Source organism: Pezoporus flaviventris, unplaced genomic scaffold, assembly GCF_033815535.1.
Source record: "Pezoporus flaviventris isolate CSIRO_AGI_PZ_B2104156 unplaced genomic scaffold, CSIRO_AGI_Pfla_v1 ptg000007l, whole genome shotgun sequence".
Taxonomy (NCBI): domain Eukaryota; kingdom Metazoa; phylum Chordata; class Aves; order Psittaciformes; family Psittacidae; genus Pezoporus; species Pezoporus flaviventris.
The window spans coordinates 8,017,546-8,039,570 of record NW_026892555.1 but is presented as its reverse complement, the minus strand read 5'-3'; the positions used below and the strand labels follow the sequence as shown (position 1 = coordinate 8,039,570).

Here is a 22,025-nt window from a genome sequence, read left to right as displayed (position 1 = left end):
TCCAGTTTCATTTCCAGAAGAAAAGAGTAATTACCTGGGGCTGTGTCCTGTTATTAATGTGTTAAGGAAATAGAATTAAAATCAGATACCTTACAGAACAGCAAAGAGCACTGGAAAGGAATTAACAGACCTGTTTTTCAGCTAGGAAGGCTTTTTACTCGTTGCTGGTTTCATTATAGACAATTCATTTAATCTAGCTCAACATGTTTAAAAAGTGAGTCAAATATGTTATTTGTGAGGGGCAGATTTTGGGGAGAGAATGTATTCCTTTTGCTTGCAGGTTTCATGGATGTGACAGCACCATCTCAGCTAGATGAGTTTCAACTGTGCAATCACAGATCTGTTCCTTGTTTCACCCTCTGGGCAGCAAGGGCAGGACCAGTTCATAATGTGCTTCATACAGGAATATTCTGGGCTTGAAAGGAAGCACTCAGGAGTTAGGGTAGCTCTTGCTGCCTAAATAGCTGCTCTAGGCTGGATGGATGAGCCACATCTACACAGCAGGTCAGCAGCTGGACTTCTCCATCTTGATGGGGCAAAGTCAAATGAAGGTATCATCTAATCTGAGAGCCATAATTATGACAGCAGGAATATTTATTCCTGATCTCAGTGACTCTTCTTCACAAAGGGTTTTATCCGCAGCTCCTGCAGTCTGGAAGAGCCTTTTTTATTTCTCTGGTTCATATAGTTCCATCACATTTTATCTTCAACTTATCTCTTTCCTTTGATTAGACCTTTTATTTCTCTTTCCCCTGGGTTATCTGTCTCTGTTTCCATAGCATATAATTGAGCTGCTGAATATTCATTATTAGTCCCTAGATTCACATAAAGATCTCCAGAGCATGATAAAACCCTCCTTGGGTGTGTTTTGGTTAGATTAGAGCCAAAGAACTAAATGGAACTGGGAGATGCTACACCTCCCATTAGTTTAAAAATAATTGGTGAGGGAACATTTATCCTTCCATAAGGGAAAGGAGGGAAGGAAAGAGAGTTGAAGAGTGAGAAGAGAGGAATGAGGAGGAAGAAAGCAGCTGGGCAGCCAGCAAGAAGAGGAAAGCAGACTATCTCAGTCCAGCCACCATGAGGTGAAACCTTTTCTGTCCTTACACCATCATGTTTACTGAGGTTATTGCATCACCGCTTGGTAACAATGCCACAAGATAAAGATGGAACAAACTATTCAAGCAATGAACTTCTTAGTCAAGCATACCTGGGGCATGAACTTGTAACAACGGAAGCTGTGTACAGCCTGCTGCCCTGCCTGCTTTGAGCCCTGTACCAGCAGGCTGATCTCCCCAGGTTGGATACAGAGGCAGCAGGGAAAGCAGCATTCCCAGGGAGCAGGTCAGAGCATCCGGAGGCACCATGCTCAGCACTGACTGCTTGATTCATTCTTGATGAATTCCCCATCTGATATTGCAGCTTATTAGCTGAATACACAGATTAGGAAAACATGTCAATTTGGAAAACCAAACCCATCTCTTTTTTTTCTTAATAGAACAATCTGCTTGATAGAGGGATTTGTACAGGGTTTGGATTTGTCAGGCAAATGCCTTGTTTGGCTGTAGTAAATATGCTCATTTAGCAAGATTTCAGTTTGACCTTTTTATACTACATTAAATACTCCTCCGTGACTGTGGTCAGGACACTAACCTAGATCTATGCCCAGGGATATAATGAGCATCCAAAAGCATAAACAGAAGAAAATGAAAGGCTCCAGCCTTTCTAGGTGGGTAGAAGGGCATATTTCTGAGTGGGATACAGCTGGTCCAAAGTCCACTCGAGTGCTGGGTAAAACTGAACATGATCTTTCTCTCCATTCCCTATTGCTTGTACTGCTGCAACCTTCTGATGTCTTGGGCAGGCCCTTCCCCTCAGTACAGGCCATTTATCTCATGAAGGACCTGTGCAGTCAGCCAGCATGCTTCATATGCTACAATTATGTTAAATTCACCATGAGGGTTTGCAAACAGCTTCTTATATTTCTAAACACAAAGTCCCATTTGCTCTTACAAGTGCAGACATGCAGTACTTACATACCAAGAAGCAACGACACGATGTTTCCCCATAGTCATCCTTCTCAGTATGTACCAAAGTGATTCTCAGCACTTCAAAGCTGACTGTAATGCTGTTAAAAAACCAAAACAGAATGAAAGTTCAGGACCCATTGTCAGTTAAAAAAGAAAAAGAAACGGAGTTGAGTTATAAAAGTCGTATTAATTGCAAAGCAAAGCCTTACAGATGATGATCTATGTGTCTGTATGACATTTCGTTTGGTGCCGTAGGGAGTTTCTGAAACAATATATTTTAATGAGTCACGGTAATGACTTAAAACCCAGTCAGGAAAAGACACTTTCTGCAAAAGGCTACTTTTAATTAGGAATGTGCAATATTATTCAGGAAATATCAAATATCTGTTGCTCTTGTAATGATTTTTACAAACCTAATGCAAACCTTTTCCTTGGTAACTGTTGTGTTATTGGAAAATACAAACCCTGGCCCAAAATAATCGTTGTTATTTTTTGAGTGGCAAAGAGAAATAATTTTCACTCAGATTCTTTACCATTTATGGTCAGAACCTTTCTTTCAAAACAAACAGAATTAAAATTACTTAATATCCAGAACAAGTCTAAAAAGTGGCAGTACCCATGGGCTAGTGCTGCTTCGCTTAAGCACCTTTCCTTCATTTCATTGTTGGTTATATTGTGTCTGTTCTCAATATGAAGCTCATGACAGAATGAATGCCATTAATTTAATGAAGTTATTATAAAATGATTTCTTTTGGAGTTAGATGATATCTGAAAGGTAAGCATAGGCACTGCTGAGCTTCCAAAAACTAGAAGAGGAAAAGCCAAGCAGGCAGGCAAAGATGTGTAAAACGGTAACCTAATGGAGCCTAAGAAGGACTCAGGAGAAGGAAATGAAAGGATATAACCACCTGTCTTAGTGGGAGCTATCCTATAATCAATTACTGAGACCAGAGGACATGATTCTTACAAGAGCCACCTCTTCTGGGCTGAGGAAGCAGAGGTAGTCAGTCAGCAGGAAGAAGCTTTCCCAAAGAAAGTCAGACAAAAGATTAATGTTGGTTACATGTTCTGAGGCACACTTTTGGGCGTAACTGTGTCTCCCCAAACCCTCTGTAGCAACCCTAATGAAAGAAGCCCCTTACCTTAAGGAAATAAGGGGAGGCATACAGGGATGCTGAGAGGGATCTCCATTAGGAACTGTAGCGATAGGACACGGGATAATGAGTTAAAACTTAAACAGGGGAAGTTCAGGTTAGATATAAGGAAGAAGTTCTTTACTGTGAGGGTGGTGAGGCACTAGAACAGGCTGCCCAGAAAAGCTGTGAATGCTCCATCCCTGTCAGTGTTCAAGGCCAGGTTGGACAGAGCCTTGGGTGACAGTCTGTGGTGAGGTGTCCCTGCCTATGGCAGCAGGGTTGGAACTGAATGATCTTAAGGTCATTTCCAACCCAAACCATTCTATGATTCTATAAATAAAAGCTAAATGCATCAAATTGCATGATACAAAACTCCATTACAACTATTCTACTACTTGTTTAGCTTTTCATCTGTAATTTTGCAGGTCAAAAGTAGAGGTGCCCAGAGCTAGATATCTAACCAGTCTGTATGGAAACAAAGCACAGAATTCCATGAAATGGCAGCCTGCTTCTCTTTCTGTACTGCACCTGGCATCACTATTTGGTGAAATTAATACGAATTTGCAAAAACTCCTGGATTTTTCAGCTTTTATTATGAACATTATGAACAGATCAAATAAGATGACACACACGTCATAGAAGGAAGCAAGGAAAGCACTTGAGCTGATTGTGTACAAAGTGGTTGGGAAGTGGAACAGGAGTCAGGATTCCTTCCTAACCTATCAGGAAACTATTTTGCATTCTGAAGGGTTTGCCAGTGTTCCTGAATTGATTTCAATGAATGTATTTTCATGAAAAACTGGGTCAGTTTGGTCTTTATTTCCAAATAATCAATGTTAAATTTAAGCTAGTAAAGCAAAAGCCTATTAATTCAAAAGAAAAAAAAAAAATTGAGACTTTCAGGGAAAATTAAACATAACATGAAGTATCTCTCCTTTCTAAGAGATGATTAAACACAGGAAATTTTTTGAATCTATGCATTAGTAGTCACAACAAAGAGATTAAGAAAAGTATTGAAGGTGTTACAGAAGCAAGCAACAAAAGGACAAAACCCCCAAGTACTGAAAACTATGAATAGGAATTACTCATGGCTATCAAATCTCTGAATGAGTTATAATTAACTTCATTTTTCATCCATATGAAAGTAAAAAAAGGATATGTTGAATTATTAAACATAATCAGTTATAAAGGAATGTTCTAAATCATAGAATCATAGAATAGTTAGGGTTGGAAAGGACCTTAAGACCATCTAGTTCCAACCCCCTGCCATAAATGCTCCAGCCCTGGCAGTGTTCAAGGGCAGGTTGGACAGAGGCTTAGATGACATGGTCTAGGGTCCCTGCCCATGGCAGAGGGGTTGGAGCTACACGATCTTAAGGTCCTTTCCAACCCTGTTTTATGATTCCATGATTCTGCAGAATTGCCACATATGATAAGTGCTTAAGTATTGCCATAAATACCAAAAAGGAAACAGGAAAGGCACAGATCCTCCCCAGACTCTTTGGTCAGGGAAGGGTGGTTCTGACACTGACCTCGCTCCACACAGGTGGACCTGGTGAATATTTATTTCTTCGGGACAAATACACAGCAGTCAGCTCTGGTGCTTCAGAAGGTGGCACTGTGGAGCGGACTCAGACCCTCCCTGGGGGGCTGCAACTCTCAGAACAAGATTTATCAGTTATCTGAACCATAAAACATGGTGCATCTGACATGAAGCAGGTCAGGAAGGCATGGCAAATTTTAGAAAAGACATAAAAACTCAAGGTCTACTGGCTTCTGTCATTCAAAGCCGTGAAATCACTCAGTTACTAGCTAAGTGTGAAAGTGCAAGTCCCAACATCCCAAGCATATTCCTGCTTGGATAATTCAAGTTTGCACGGCCAAAAACCCCTCTTCCTGTTGAGTGGACACCATCTGTGTGCCACCTTTTTCTTGGCCTCCTTTAGAACAGTTGCTTTCCAGGTTTCCTCTTCTGTTTGCATCTCTTTGTTTTGAATTTCTTTCCCCACACGTGTTAGCTTGAATCTTTCTCCATGCTGAGTTTCATTTTGTTATTTTCAGCTTGGCTTTGAATGAGTTAGGTTATGCTCATGCTGTAGAGCATTGCCAATTTGTCATACCATCTGTTTCAAAAAATCAGAAAAGAAGTTGAATCCCTTAATGGGATGAAATAACTGTACTCTGTTCTGGGAGCTTTCTTCATGGGGTATGTATTCACTTGTTGATAGTTCCATCCTTTATGGCTCAGTAATTTAAATACCACTATGTTCTCTGCCATTATGGCTCTCTGAAAGCTTCATTTTGCTGATGACACTCTATACAATTCATTTTGCACTTTCAAATGCAGAAAGATCTTTACAGGTTTTCTGAAAGCTCAAGCACTAATGAAGAACAGCATGTTTTATGAAACAGTAACTAGATAGCTCTTCCACTGATATTTAAGGCCATGTAGATTTCTATGTTCCCACCTAAAACAATAAAAGGGAGTAATTTCAGTATTCCTCTTTCAAAATGCTTGTGATTTTCATTTAAACTGAAATTTACTCATGTTCTTCTGTGCATCCAGTTGCTCCTGCCTTCAGTAAATTAGACCTGGAGGATTTCTGAAGAGTCAGTGTGCATACGCCCATCTAGCCTCATGGCAAACAGATGGAAAGCAAGCTGAAAAGGGTCCAAGAGAAAAACGAGGGGCACAGGAGCCTAATTAATACGTGGCTATGAGAGTAAGAATTGTTTCTCCTGTGAGGACATATGAGCATGAACTTGTTACAGGTCAGTTACTGCCATTTTCCTGCTTGTCTCAGCAAACTGTCAGTGAAAGTGAATGCATAGGTCTGCAACAATTAGAGATGATCAGGATGTTTTAATGTGAAGGCAATGATCACGTATACTAGAATTTATAACTATGCTTTCTAATAATATAGTCCTGCGTACGCATGAGAGTGGGGTGCTTCATTCATTCATTTCAGGGCTTTCTAGTGACTGACGTGGACCTGGTTTCTCCAGAGGATGGCATTTTCCACGCTTACAGGAGAACAAGGACAGAGCAGAGCTGACAGGATCCCTCATGGCATGGACCTTTCTGGAAAAGGGGCCACCAGGAATTTCCAAAGTTCACAAATAAATAGAAAAAAACCCACTAGATTTCTCTGAGACTAAGGAAGAACATGACACTGGCAGGGGATTTGAGAGGAGCTGAAGACTTCACAGTTGTCAGAAGTTCATGTAGTACCTGTTTCAAGCACAGCCACAAGCTGCGGAGCATCACGGTTCCTGTAGTCTTCACTCTCTGCTAACTAGGTTTATCTTAAGCACTTTAAGCTTTCTACTTCCTTCAACTGACTTTTGTCTTCTGCTGGATTTGCTGGAGCCGTTCTGGGGAACATGGCTGTAATTTAAGTGTAGAAGCACGTACTAGAACAGAAAGAGTAGCTAGAAGCATGTGAGTAGTAGGGCTCTGTGTTGTCTCTCAAGTACATAAACTGTGTATTTCTCTATTCCTGGAGCTGGGCAGCAGAAGAAAAGTCACTAAACAGTTCTTAATGCCGTCCTACCTCTTTGATTTATGCACTCTCCCTTCCTCCCAGTATTATAGATAGTCATGGGCATGGATCCTTTTTAATAACAAGCTCTTACGGCATCATCTTCCTTTGTATATCACTGTTCTTGTATTTGTTTCAAAGGATAAGGGAGGAAAAAGCAGAATTAGAAAATAATGATGTCTATTAGGAAGGATTAGACTGTGGTTTCGATTCAAGAAAGAGTTTTTCAGGTTAGATAATTTTTAATAAAACACTCATTCTTCCTTCAGCTGATCTCATCTCCTAAGCCCTGGAGTCTTCTCATCTTTCTTCTTGTTTCTGTGGGAGTTTTGCTTGCATAAGGACTGCACATGTTCACAAGATTCAAGTTACTTTTAATTTTTTATATTCCTCTTTCAGATTCATTATTTATATGCACTTTTTAGAAACTATCAAGTTTGGTGTTACTAATTTAACCGACTCTTCCAGATCCTTTTGATAGTGCATTGTTATGCAGCTCAAGTCAATGAATAACAAAGCAACATATTTTCATTCAAATTACCCATCACTTTTTTTAATAGCCTACAAAATAAAAATGACAAAAAGTGATTTATTTTTCTGAGACAATGACCACAAGTTTGGTACATACACTCTAAACCACTGTTTACCTTGGAAACATAAATCAGCCTGTGGTACTTTATGATATCTGCACAAGATTCTAATGTGACGGATAACACACATAGAGCTGTGAATTCCTGCAGTGTCAGATGTTCTGGTAACAGAATAAACTTATAATTATACCACAGATTTCATGTTAACTAAAAACATGCATTTATGTTTTCCCCATGGCAGGCTTGGGGTGACAGAAAATACTTTTTTATTCTGTTCCTTCAATGCAAGTCAGCATAGAATTCAATATTTTCAAAGAATCTGTTACCACCAGGACTTGGAAAAATAGTTGTTATTACAAGGATCTAGTCAGCCAGCAGGTTGATTAGTTTAAGAATTAAGTCCTCAAAGTTCTGAGCTCCTGTTTCTTTAGTGCGTGGTGTCCCTGCCCTTGGGGTTGGAACTAAATGATCTTAACGTCCTTTCCAACCCTAACTATCCTATGATTCTATGATTCTTTGTGATGAAATAAGGCATACATTAATCCATTTTTCTTCTCAATCTGTACATTTTGGACTACTTATAGATACTGCCTCATCTTTTTTCTTTTTTCTTTTACTTTGTCCAAGATGGGCAACTCTTTTGAAAGCTTGTAAGAGCAGTAAATTGCCTGAAAATACCTCTTTATGCCAGACTGTGACGATACTTGTTAAACTTTGCTGCAGAAAGATAGAATTATACATAAAAACAGACAAGAGTTATAAGAGATTCAAACACAGCCTCTACAGACCTCTGAAATTTTCTAGACTTTTTTAGCTATTTAAATTTGAAGGTGCCTGAATTACCATCGATCCATGTTGGTTTTTTTACTTTTTAGATGCTAACAGACTTTAAGGGCTCTCTAACAGAGGCTCCTATTTATTGAGTGGACATTTTAGTCCTTTAATGTCTGTTGAGGAAAAGTCCAGCCCAAAACAAGGATCAATTTTTTAATCAAAATAGTGAAATTAAAGAATTAGATGAAAATTACTATTCCATACAAGGCTGTCACCCATAATACTTTGTTGATGGAAGCAGATCAAACTTAAGAGAACAAATTCCTTGTTCTGATCTTCTTGCGTGTGCAGCTTTTGCTTTACCTATTAAACAGTCTTTACCTCAATTCACGAGTCTTCTCACTTTTACTCTTCTGATTCTCTCCCCCATCCCACTGGTGGGGAAAGGGCAAGCCGCTGTGTGGGGCTGAGTTGCTGTCCAGGGTTAAATCACAGCAGATGTCCTGGCATAGCTGGAGTACTCCTGGGATGTCAACATGCAGGGGTCTTCAGCAGGCATTTTGAACAGAGTGGATAGATCTAACCTGAGGGTTGTAAATGGCAACACTTCACAGGACTTGTGCAGGAAGATTAATCCTGCAGCCTTCAGGGATGGCAAAAAAAAATGTTCTTTTACTGATTCATAATAGCAAAATACTGTGTAACTTGTCCCGATTTCTAATTACATTTATCAAGGGGGCAAGGAGGAGAGGAAATCTGCCAGAATCACATTGCAGAAGGCAATCCCATCAAGAGGTGGTGCTGTATGTTCATTTTAGCATTAAGTTTCATCTGACGCTCAGTGATGGTTGGGAAAGACGGGTGGGAAGCAAATGCTATTCATCTACAATATGGTTGTTACAATCAAACCATTGACCTCTTTACAAAAGCATTACAGTACTGTCTGCCCTACTGCTGCTGGCAGAATTTGTATCGACTCTCACTGAGAGATTTGCGCAGTGTAAAATGTGCATCAGCTGATTTTCACTTGTACTTCAAATCAGTTGTGGCTATAAATTCAAGGTGACCTCTGAACCCTTCTTTTCAATTTCTACAGCTTTGGTAGCAGATGTTTTTACTGTCACTGATGCAAAAATTGAACCTCTGTTACTGAGATTATATTCCATAAGCATCTCAGCTCAGTGAATCATTATAGGTAGCTGTTCTACTACAAAACCTGTGGGGAGCAGGCTTTTTTTTTTTTTTAGGGATTTAACTCACTGTATTACACATGAAAACTGGAAGCTGTTATTAAAACATAATGGATATGTCATTTGGCCAAGAAAACACAAACCCTTGCTTGAACCAAAGTCTTGATTGTGATACTGAGCAGTAGACTAGATTCTTATTTTGTTGCAGGTAAGTTTCCAGAACTAGCAGAAGCATTAAGTGGTCTGGAAAAATCAAGAACTAGGAGCTACAGGCTGATCAGCCTCACCTCAATCCCTGGGAAAGTGATGGAGCAAATAATCCTCAAAACCATCTCTACACGTAAGGACAAGAAGGTGACTGGAAATAGTCAGCAAGGATTCATGGAAAGGAAATCACACCTGACCAACTTGACAGCTTCCTAGTACAAAATGATTAGCTTGGTGGACGAGGTGAAAGTGTATCTTGACTATTGTGTAGTGCCTGGGCATGGACACACAATTCAGCACCATATGAACTTCTCCACTTTTCCCTGTACAAATGCAAATATACTCTAAATCACTGAGATTGTTCAATGTTTAGGCCAAAGCCCAAGAGTTTAAAAAAACTGAACTTCCACTGACTGTCCTGGCAAGAGAACTTACAGTGAACGGCGATTGCGAAAGGAAAATAGGGAACAAGATGCTTCTTTCACCCCACTTCTTAATCATATATGGAGAAACAAGCTAAACTTGCCAACAGTGTATGAAGATAAATGGAATGGACTGCAGATCATCTACAGAAAGAAACTGACTAAACAAGTAGCTTCTTTGGTTTCATATGAATTATTTATCAGGTCAGATTAGTCTCCAAATAGCACACATGTAACATTTTTCTCTTTGCCTACTTTAAGGTTAGTGTATACTCAGGACATTTATAGATGTGATTACGATTTCATTAGCATTCTATTTCAAAAGGTACTTTTATTAAAGTATTACATTGGGGGCAAAGTGAAGCAGCATGCATTGCAGGGGGTAATTTAGTGTTACAAAGTATGTTTTCTGCAGTTTGCACTTTGCTTAGTTTAAGAATACATGCCGTTTGTGGAAAAGTGGGGTGTTTTGTTATATTAGGCCTGTTTGAGCTGCCACAATTAACACCTGATTCTTCTAGGAATCAAGATCAATGTTCAGGACCAAATTCTAAGCAGCAGAATTCCTTCAGTTGTGTGGCTGCTGCCCATGGTTGGCTGACAGATGCTCATCCAGCTGCCCTCTCACTCCCTTGTCCTCTTGAGGCGAACTGAATTCAGTTTTCAAAAGGAACACAGCAGTTCAGAATATCAGAGTTCAACTTGGACCTACAATTTTATGTGAGTGTGATACTAGAAATCAGGTAATGTAAAATTACAGTGATAAAAAGCAGGCTGTGCACCAACTGCTGTGATTTTAGACAATTTATGGAATTCTGTATGTGTGCCAAAGCCCTGACTGCTGGATTTTAGAAATAGAGTTTCACATAAGAATTTAAGTCTCTGATTGCCCTGAATAAAAGACACAAGCGTAACCAATAAGCCTCAAACATCAGAAGGATCTAATTCTTGTTATTATTGCTTAAATCTTAGGATAGCAAAGCCAGCCTTATGGTTTGGAAGAAGCAGGAAGAGAAGCAGAACAGATGAACGCATTTTTAGAGCTTGGATTACCGATACTATGTGTGCCACAACAGGCGAAGATAGTAGGTGGAAGGATGGGCAGTTTGCAATGTTACCAGAACGTCTTGCTCCAGTACAAGTGCTTTGCATTGGTAGAAGTCAATGTTCTTTATAGGGGATGCAACAATTATTGATCCCATTTCAAATATGCGAACAGGAGAACAGATGAAGTGTTTTGCCCCTAAGCACTTTGTAGGGCAAGGACAGAGTTGGAGTCTTGAGTCCCTGCTTATGGAGAATTGTCCTGGGTTCAGCAGTAGCAGTCATTTTTCTCCTTCTCGGTAGCTGGTGCAGTGCAGTGTTTTGACTTTCGGCCTGGGAACAGAGCTGATAACAATGATGTTTTGGTTTGGCCAAGGACTTTGTGAGCCTCATGCTCTGCCAGGGAGGAGAGGAAGCCGGGAGGAAGCAGAGACAGGACACCTGACCCAAACTGACCAAAGAAGTATTTCATACCACAGCACATCATGCCCAGGAGGTAACAGAGAGTTATCCAGAAGGGCTAGGACTGCACGGTTGGAGGAGGTATCGGTCAGTGCTTGGTCAGGCTGGGGCAGGGGGGGCAAAACAGCTTCTCCATCAAGAAGTGATGTGCTTCCTCCAGGTCCTGCTCCGACTCCGAGTCATCAGCTTCACCTGGTAGTAGTTACTGGCCCAGTCCAGGTAGGAGCCCAAACTGACACAAAGGAGAAAAATGACTGCTACTGCTGAACCCAGGACAAGAATTCATGGCAAGATTAGTTTATACAAACTATACTTTTCAACCAGCCAACAAGTTTAACAGGAAAGGTAAATTTGCAACAAAATGCTCTGATATGAGCTTTATTTCCTGCAGATAGATTTATTAATCAGAACTGGAAAATGTATAAAAATGTTCCTACAATCTTTGTAAGATACATTGTAAAATAATGTAGGAGATAGGCATCAGCGTCTCAGCATATCCCTAGGGATCCTGAAATTAATAGCTATATATATAACTCAATTATAGTCTGAATCTTAGCAATGGCAAGGGATGTTGTGTATGAGCTGAACCATATTGTTATTCTAGTGAGATACTGACTTGTTAAAGGAAGCACAGAATTGGGTCAGCAGGCAAAATTAAGGAGAGGAGGGAGAGGGCTAGTATTATACCCTAATCATTTCTGAAATCTCAGGCTTCTTCCTTGTGGGTAAAACACAAGGGATTAATTCTGTAAAACGCAAATATTAGAAGACCAGTGGATCCTTCTTGCTTTTTGTCTCCCTGTTCTGCATGTACCTTAAAGCTTGTGGACAGTCTCCTGCCTGTCCCTCCCTGCACCTCCCTTACTTCCATCAAATGGCAGGCCCTGAAGAGTGGAGGAAGTGCCATGGAGAATGGCCTTGCAGACTCCCTTGCAAGGTGCCCCTTGCAGATACTAGCCCGAAACCTGCTGGTGGAGATAAAGAGAAGCTTTTGCAGGGTTATTAGGACTGGGTGATAAAAGAATGATACTACCATTCCTTTCACCCTTTATGTTCCTCTGACACAGCTTACTTGAGTTCTCTCCAGAGAATGAAGTCATCAGAATAAGGGAATCTTCTGCAGTGCTGGAACACTTCACGTAACATTGAACTGTCAGTTAGTGTGTTACAAATGAGGAATCATGTGCGGCCGAGCATCTGTATTCAAATGAACCATTCACTTCAGCAGATGTAACAATAGGTCTATAGCAATTTATTTTATAAACATAAAATTCTACAATACAGTATCTGTTAGCACATCCTTCACTACACTGCATCAGCTTGAACCCTAAGGGTACTTCTTACATTAGGGGAAAAGCTATGTAACAGTACACCATTTCAGCTGTTCATCATTATGAATTTGAAGTCACAACACAGGAGCCTGGGTGACATCAGTTACTGGCCTTGATTTCTTTTTTTACCAGACTCATCACCATGTAGAAAACTGACTATCACATCAACTAAACTGTAAGCATTCAGCTGAGATTTTCATTTCTTACTGGAGTCTTCTGAGCTGTTTGGTTTTCTCCCTCAGCAAAGTGGGATGGGAATGTAAGTAGGTGACATGCCTGTAGTAAAAACACAGCAGACAGTAAAAGATTTCTCAGTTAGACAGCATTTTTGTCAGCTAATTCTATCAAATTATCTGAACAATAAAACCATTTTAGTGGGAGGAAATAGATGACTGCTATTACAGTAACCCGGTTATCCTTCCATAAATTAAAAGTAAGAAAAGTATATGATATTGCAATAGTTATAACATGATATACTACTTCTAGGAGTCCTTTGAGATAAAAGTAGGTATTTTCAATTACTTGGCTCTGTTCTTCCAAAGATTAAAACCATTATATATAAAGTCTATACATAAATAAAAAAAAATGAAATTAAATCCTTCATTGAAAATCCATTCCTGTGGCAAACAAGGAATGGTGCTTCCAGTTGCTACACCTATTTGCTTTCCTCTCCATATATCAGCCGGCTGTACACACTACTCTGGAAATGAAGCAATGAGTTGTTCGCCTGTTTCTGTTCTCCATGCAAAACCACCATAATAACTTCTAAACATGGCAACAAAAGATCCTGATACTTCAAGAGCATGCAACTACCTTTTACTCTCTAACCCATTTACAATATATATAACCATGGGCAAGGCACCCTAGGAATGACTGGTAGTTGGGAAAAGATTCCTGCAGAGTCTGTATTTGTAAAATCTGTCCAGCTATGTCGGCTAAAGGGCATGAAATACGGTACTCACAACTTATGGATGACCAATATTGTGTATTATTATTGTATCTTTTTTTGTGGTTCATGAATGAAAGGCCATGAAGAAAATGAACAATTTCCTCTTGGAAAACTCAGCAACAACCAGAAACTAGCACACCTAAGGCCTGGGCCTAGTGCTGTTCATGTTTTCACTGCAAGAACTTGTGAATGAAATCGGTCTGCTAAAAAAAGACAAATGCCTTTCAACTGGATCATGATTTGTTCCTATTTACAGTTATAGATTATGGGAAGAGCATCTCCAACACTACAATATCGAGGATTAAAAAAACCCAGCTGCTGTTATTGCTGCAGGAGTTGGAAACTAAGTTTGAGGATCAGGCACTGCAATTCCTTTTATCAATGAGTTTTTGCTGGGAGAAGGGAGCTCTGTTATTATTTTAGCTCAACTAGAACTTTTTGTTTGTTTGCTTTGTTTTCTTCAATACTCTAAGGATTTAAATTTAGGAGATTAAAAATTCATGCAAGCTCTCTTGCTTCAGAAACTTTAAAGTGGAAACCAGTTCAAGTATTGCAGAGTATTCTTTTTATTCCTCAAAACCAACAACTTACTGTTATTCCCAAAAATGAAAGTAATTTTTTCTGCAGGCTATTTCAGAAAAATAAAGCAAGTATCTCTTTCAGGCTTTCTTTAGAAGGACATTCATAAAGCCAGCAGAAAATAGAAGCAATTGGAATACATAAGCTATTTAGAGATACTTGTTTAATCTCAGTAATTACCTATATGGTAGAAAGAGGATTGGTTAGAAAGGGCTATTTTTTCTACTTACAACTTTAAAAGTTTGCTCAGATGTGCTAGACACAGTATAAATGACCTAACTGCTCTTCTGTCAAAATCGTACCGAGAACATGGTCAAGCAACAGGTATTTTCTATGTAGCAGTCAGAGCTGATGAATGACTCTGAGGTAAATTTTGTTCATTCACTTGTATACAGTCTTGCTTACTTCAGTGAACTCCTTCAAGGTAAGATGATGCCAGAAATCAACCCTGTCAATGATTTTCTGAATAGCATTTCTTAAAGCGGTTATGGAATTCAGCAATCTTGAAAAGCTGCATTTTAACACCACGTTCTCTTTACATTTTTGGTGTGTTTTGGTTTTTTTAGTCAAATGATATATTATTTCAACACATGCTCACTCCTTCACTCACAATTAGCTTCGAACAGTCAGATGAAGTTGAGAATCCCACCTGTTCCCAGAGAGAAGAGATAAGGTTCAGGTGATTGAAATGGACATGGCAGGACATGGCTGTGCAAGTTCTAGATCACTTCAAGCAAACTTAATTCACACCTCATGTGAATCCTTAATGAAGGACATAGGGCACATAGAACCAGGTTGTAAGCATGCAGGACCAGCTGGCATACCTGAGAGCAAATCTGAAGCTAGTTCCAAATTTGACAGTCACAGATGTCATATCAGGGCATGACCTCTTCCCAGGCTGCTGAATTCAACAGAGACTAGATAAAGGAACACCTTTATCACAGTTTTCTATTTATGAACTTGGCATATTGGCATAACTAAATGAATGCAAAAGAGAAAGGAAGGGATTTTTCCAGGAAAGAAGCAACAACATCCACTCTTCTCCACACATACCACCTTCAGAGGGATTAAGAAAAGATGTACTTTAGATCTATGAGAAAGACTGGAGTGGGAAACCATGGACATACTGGAAGTGAGCACGTAGGTACCGGCAGTGACTTGCTTCTGCAAGGGGCAGTTTCATACAGCAGTAGCAATTGCCATTCTAGACAAATACTCCAAAAACCAAACAAAAAACCCCAACCAGTTTTCTGTATTGAAAACTTGACATCCCAAACCTTAAGCTCTCTGTGCCTCAGTTCAAATGAGGTAAAAGTGTCTTACCTACTCATCTCAAGAAGCTGCTGTGTAAAGCAAATTAACATTATATTTTTGGAAGAACTCAGCTAAGTTTCAACAAGCATTAAGGCAAAAGTCCACAAGGAAATTAAGTTTCAAAACCAAAATCTGAAGAGATAAAAATGCTCTACTGGGACACACATAGAGCAGTCATTTGTTAGCTACCTCTAACCCCAGCAATTCCAGTTAGGCAGTACTTATCACAAAGATCAACTAACAGCAGGGGGGTAGTGGGATTCCTGTGCCTTAGAGGCTGTTCTCAGTACACAAGAGGAGATGCTGTAGTAAGCATTGATGACTATCATGGTTTAACGCCAGAGAGCAACTAAGCCCTAGACAGCCATTCTTCCACTCCCCTCGCAAGAAGATGAGGGAGAGAACTGAAGAGTAAAAGGGAGATAACTCCTGGGTTGAGATAAAGACAATTTAATAGGTAAAGCAAAATCTGCACACACAAGCAAAGCAAAACAAGGAATTCATTCAGCAGTTCCCCTCAGCAGCCATGTCCAGGGAAGCAGGGCTCTGTCATGTCTAATGGCTACTTGGGAAGACAAATGCCACTCCAAATGTCCCCCTCTCCCTTCTTCTTCCCCCAGTTTATATGCTGATCATGATGCCATATGGTCTGGAATATATCCCTTGGGTCAGTTGGGTCAGCTGTCCTGGCTGTGTCCCCTCTGAACTCCTTGTGCATCCCCAGCCTGCTTGCTGGTGCTGTGGGGTGAGGAGCAGAAAAGGCCTTTACTCTGTGTAAGCACCGCTTAGAAGTAAGGAAAACATCCCTGTGTTATCAACACTGTTTCCAGTACAAATCCAAAATACAGCTCCATTCTAGCTACTGTGAAGATAATTAACTCTATCCCAGTGAAAGCCAGCAAAATGACCTTGTGCATTTCAACCAAGAGTGGTTTCCAGGCTCTGGTCTCCTAAAGTCAGTCTGTGTTTTGTGGTGGATTGAAAGACACAGACTCAGTATGTGATCTGACTAAGTCATTTATTCCTTTTTTCTTGTCCTTTTTATAGTTACAGACAAGGATCTTGACTATGCAGCCAAACAGGATATTCACGTACTCTGCAATCTCACCTCCTCAAGAACATGCAAGCATTGCCCCAGTGCTCAGGAACAAAAAGTCATCAGTTCTGCCCCAGTGGTCTGGGAACAGATCAAGTCAGCACAATAATCACACTCTCTCTCACACGCTCCTACACACTTTTCTTTTGCAAACATAGGTGTGTACCCTTGAATTCCTGATAGTGACTGGCCAGGAACCCGTTATTCTTATTATTTATAATCTTGTTTGCTTTTAGAGAGGCCTGAGAGAGACATGACTGCATGTCCTTGATTTTGAAGCATTCCCACAGTGTTTCACCATGCCACTGAGTCCTCCTCACAATCACCATCTTCCCTTGTAATCATGCTTCAGGCTTTTATCCCAGCCTAGGTCTTCTTGACAATACTACTTCTTGTAACAGAATAAAGAAGACTGAGAAATGTTTTGAAGTGAAAAGGGATGAATTTCCTACTTAGTTTTGATAGTAGATCTGAAAATAGTGAATATTTTACCTTCCTACCATTATCTATTACAACATAACAGCTTTTCATACTGTAATTTTATATCCATTTTCCCTAAACATATTCCTGGCTAATTTTTTTGTTTATCTGTATTTGCTTGAAAGTATTTTTAACAACCTAAAACAGGCCAATTGGCACCAAGACAGCACAACTCAATTCATTTCAGCTTAATCCTGGCAGTTCACACAAGCTGAGAATCTGGCCCACTGTGATAGGAAATTAAGTTGGGTTTTTTTTTCTCAGTGGAGGCTGTCACCCACAGTCCTTTTAGAGACGTTTATTTTAATGGCTGTGACATGCCTTTCTCCAAAAGGTATTGACAGGAAAACATAAATATTTTCTTTCATTGATCAGTGGAACTGGTGAAACCTGATTTCCCATGGATTTGCATCCTACACAACTGTGCCTCCGCTGTCATAATCCCAGTTCCTCTCTTTTTTTTATCATGACTTCATTCATTCCCTAATACTTTTAGCAGCCCTCCCACATTCCCTCATTATCATCCGGGAAGAAGGAAGTACCCATCAGGCCTCTCTTGGTGGTGTATCTGTAGCTTGTACACACAGCATGCCTGAGCAGACCAGGCCAAGCAACATAAAGAATGAATTCATGTGATACTTTTTTCTCTCTGTGAGGTCACCAACTCACATCAATTTTGCCCAGCTTTTTATAGGTTTTCACCCAACCGCCAGAACCATTTTACCTGTGAGACTTCTATTTGTGTCTGTGTGTGGCTGAAGTTAGACTTTTGGCTCTCAAGATATCAGGGACTGACCAGTGTGATTGCAAAAGCCTTAGAAACTAAGGAAAAAGAAATAAAAATGAATTGCATGAAACATAATGTGCATTGTTTGTTATCAGTACTTGGCAGAATAAATATTGTTTGCAACAAAACTGGAGCACATTCATTCTTTTCCAGAGGATTTTAACTGAGTCTCAAAAAATAATCTAGCTGAGACTGAAAATGGATGAGAATAATTAGATTCTATTTTTGGCTGTTATGGTAAGCATAAATTTTGACATTAATTTCCTATTATATAGCAGAGGGAAGAGAACACCTCAAGTGAAGATATACAGAAGATGCTGAGGTACATCAGCTGCTCAGTGGAATGGATTTGGAACTTGACTTATAGGTCACTGATCTGGAGTAGGAAAACTGTGATGTGATAAACTGGAACTTATCCGCATAGCCAGCCCTTTACAGACAACACTTCAGGAAATCTGAGTTTCACGCACAGTATCTGAGGCATCACACGGCCACTCTGTATTGGTAAAAGTTCTCTACTTCATTCCCCTTCTGCCCCCAGCTGGACAAGTATGTTAAATTTTAATAACACAGACCTCACTTAAATATGGTATCATAAACCCATTTAGTTTATAGAAACAGTACCCATTCTAAAAATAAAACCTACCAGAATTGCTCCAATCTGCCAGGAAAATTGTAACTATAGACAATCCTGATGCCAGAGGAAAGGATGAAGAGTATGTAATCCAATGGAGTAAGAATGTCTCCTTCTCTGAATAAACTTGTTATAAAGACTCTTTAACTTTAGAATAATTAATGACTTAAGAATAAAGCACCTATGTATCATAAACTATTATCTGTTATCAAATACATACATGTGTGTATATATACATCATATGAGAACTTTTCTTACACATCTGACATTTTCATGTTGACATTTTCAATTTTGATGTGGAATTTATTCTCCAAGTATCTATGGCCATAGTTTTGACAAGTATTTGGGGATTTTGGATGCAATTTGAAGATTCTTGCTCCGAGACATCTGCAAGGCACTAACTTTTCTGACAGCGGCTGCTCAGCACTTTCTGAGCATTTCTAAAAAGTTATAATCATTCCAATCTATATTTGCTGTGCCCCTGACAGCTGTCTTCCTGGTGAGCAGAGCTGTCACTGAGAAATCTTGCTTGAGAAGAGACTGGGGATAAAAAAAAAAAGATATCTACTAGGAAGATGCTGGATGGTTGGGGGGGTGGAATTGGCATGAACTCTCTGCTCTGCTTTCAGGGCTGGTTCATATCGGCAGTTTGCAACCACTGTGCTCCTGCCAAAATGAACAATGTAAATGTCTTAACACAGGCCCTGAGGATCTGATCGCTGCAGTCTAACTATTCTTGGTAGAAACATCTTCTATCATCAACTTATAAAATACTGTAATTGCCACCCATTTATAGAATCAAGCATAAAAAATATGTGATTGGAAAAGTACATCACCAAATAAGTATTAATAAAATTATTTAATTGGCAACTGATTATATAGATTAAATATATTTCAGTGAAATGCCTGTGAATGTTTTTCTCTTCTGGTAGCTGAGCAAACCATAGAGCTATTGCTATGAAAACTACTGCTTTCTCACTGCAAAAGCCCAGATTAATTGCTATAAAGGATTTTAAAGTGCAGTGGTGAGCAGCTGTAAGTCAATCACCAATTCACCCTTTGCTCATTTCTGTTGATGAGTACTGTACATTTACTTATCTATTTTTCTCCATCTATATAATTGTATCTTTCCTACACAGGTACAACATTAACTTTCTGCCATTCCTGCATTATACTGTTGTTGGGGTACATTAATTCCTTTAGGATTTTTTACTTTCCTTTTTTTCTTTAAAACTCCTTGAAAAGAGCTCATACTTTTAGAACATCCAAGGGTAACTAATCATTCCTGTTACCCTTTTGAACCTTTACTAGCTTTTCAAACTGAAGTTCTTCTTCCTGCTTGCTGCAGACATTGAACATTTGATTGTACTTTCATGCTTTAGTTATCCAATTAGAGATCATAGAACTGCTACTGCAAAATTACTAATGCAATTCACATTTTAGTCCTGGCCACAGAACACGATGCTTCTGTCTCACCCTTTAGATACTTCTAGAGTGAAAGCTCTAAAAGTTATGCCTATAGGATTATTATCACTTTTACAAACAATTCAAAAGCAGGCCACACGGGACACAGAGTTGTGTGCATGTGTGGAAAAACACATGTATGAACTTTTGGTCCTCAAGATTTAGGAGACATTCAGTCAAAACTGGCTAGTTCACTTAGATGGGCTTGGGATGAGGGGAAGCAAAACCGGACAGTTTGGCTGCAAATTAGGCATGCAGAAATTTCCTAGATATGTAATGGAACTTTTTGTTAATCTTACTTGGTAGTTTGACTGTCACCCTAGATGTGGTCAAAGGATCAGGTCCATCTTACATAGATGGTTAATGACAAATTGGTGTGGGACAGAAAGGTGGCTGGATGCTCTTCTGTTGTCCTCACTAAAATGAAAAACTCTTGTATTCCACAAGTAAATCTGCTACCCATTACATAGCACATAAAGAAGCTCAGAGAAATCAACACAAGTATTCATGAGATACAGCTTTTTGCTCTGAACTGAAATTGAATTAGGAAAACATTTGTTTGAAACAACAGAACTACAATTAAGCTAAGGACTTTAATGAATTTTATTGAATATTAGATACCACATGGTTTATATAAAAAAGGCCTGCTTCCAAGCATAGCAGATCTCCTCAAACAAAGCTTAATTCCAACACAATATTTACTGTATGATTTGAGCTTTGCAAGTCTCCTCCATATTCACAGATGTTTATAACATAATAAAACAGGAGGAAAACATTTCAAACCCCCTCAGATAATAAAAGGTACTCATCAGAGACATAGAAGCTGTAATGTTACACGCTGAAACTTTGGCTTTAAACCATTTTAGTGTTTCTTAAACCAAAAGAAAAATTAGAGAAATCAGGACGGTACTCACAGTGCTACATTTAAACCTGTGAGTAGTGGCTGAATGAACACCAACCTGGGTTGCTGCTTGTCTCATTCAAACAGCTAGTAAGAAACTAGTATCTGCACTATTTGCCAGCATTTTCCTCAAACCATGTGGCATGACAGGTATGTTGGAGCCTGCATGCCCTTATGCACAACTAATAGACATTTGCCTGTTAGAGAAATACAGCTTGAATGAAACACTTCCATACAGAGCATAGGCTGCCTATAGCTGGTGGTTAGAAGAAAGATCTTCAGACTAAAGCTGCATCTGACACGAGCTGGGTGGTGCTGAGGCGCTGGCACAGGGTGCCCGGAGAAGCTGTGGTTACCCCATTCCTGGCAGTGTTCAAGACCAGGTTGGACAGGGCTCGGAGCAATCTGCTCTAGTGGAAGGTGTCCCTGTCCATAGCACAGGGCTGGAACTGGATGAGCTTTCAGGTCCCTTCCAACCCAAACCAGTCCGTGACTCTGTGATTCAAATGTGGAGAATACCTTTGACTCATCCATCTAACCTGACAGTTGGACTGGGCTGTCTCCTTTCAGAAGGAGCTATCTAAAACGAGGTATATCTTTTCAGATTTCCCCTTGGCTGTCTAGAAAATCAGGCAACAAAGGCAACAGGTTTTGTACCTGGTAGCATTACTTCAAGGAGAACAGATTCAGAGATTACTGCCTCATACCAGTAGCTGTTTTGTGTGGTCTCCATTGGGGTTGTCCATCACGAACTTCATGCTGGACCCTTCCTTCAGCAGTGGTAATCGGAGCTGAGCACAGCTCCTGTCCAATTCGCACTAATAATTGCAGAAACACGCCGGTTTACGGTCCGACTTTGACTTTGCTTTATCTGAAGAAATGAGCGCCTTTCCCCTCCCGGGCACCCCACTGCCCTTCACAGAAGTGACTCCATTTCCTCACACACATCACCACCAGGGCAGCTACCACAGGCACAGGGGCAAAGACCCTCCACCAGCGCTTCAGCCCGCCCAGACAACCGAACCGGTACCGGACCCCGGTGAAACCAGCGCCCCCCTCATGGCCGCCCCGATCCGGGGCCAGCCCCTGTACC

At 40.0% G+C, this 22,025-nt stretch overlaps 2 long non-coding RNA genes across 3 annotated transcripts; both read right to left on the bottom strand.

The window, feature by feature from the left end:
* Window positions 1-8,271: 8,271 nt before the first annotated feature.
* On the bottom strand, window positions 8,272-15,888 carry LOC133266494 (uncharacterized). Of its 2 annotated transcripts, XR_009742423.1 has the most exons (4): window positions 15,760-15,888; window positions 15,081-15,173; window positions 12,470-13,004; window positions 8,272-8,715 (listed from the first exon to the last, which is right to left on the bottom strand). It is a non-coding gene; the product is annotated as an uncharacterized LOC133266494 (long non-coding RNA). The 2 variants fall into 2 exon arrangements; XR_009742424.1 differs by lacking the exons at window positions 15,081-15,173; window positions 15,760-15,888 and adding an exon at window positions 14,906-14,965.
* A 71-nt stretch (window positions 15,889-15,959) lies between these two features.
* Window positions 15,960-21,904, bottom strand: LOC133266488 (uncharacterized). The gene is made up of 3 exons (XR_009742422.1): window positions 21,590-21,904; window positions 20,331-20,448; window positions 15,960-17,968 (listed from the first exon to the last, which is right to left on the bottom strand). It is a non-coding gene; the product is annotated as an uncharacterized LOC133266488 (long non-coding RNA).
* Between the last annotated feature and the right edge of the window lie 121 nt (window positions 21,905-22,025).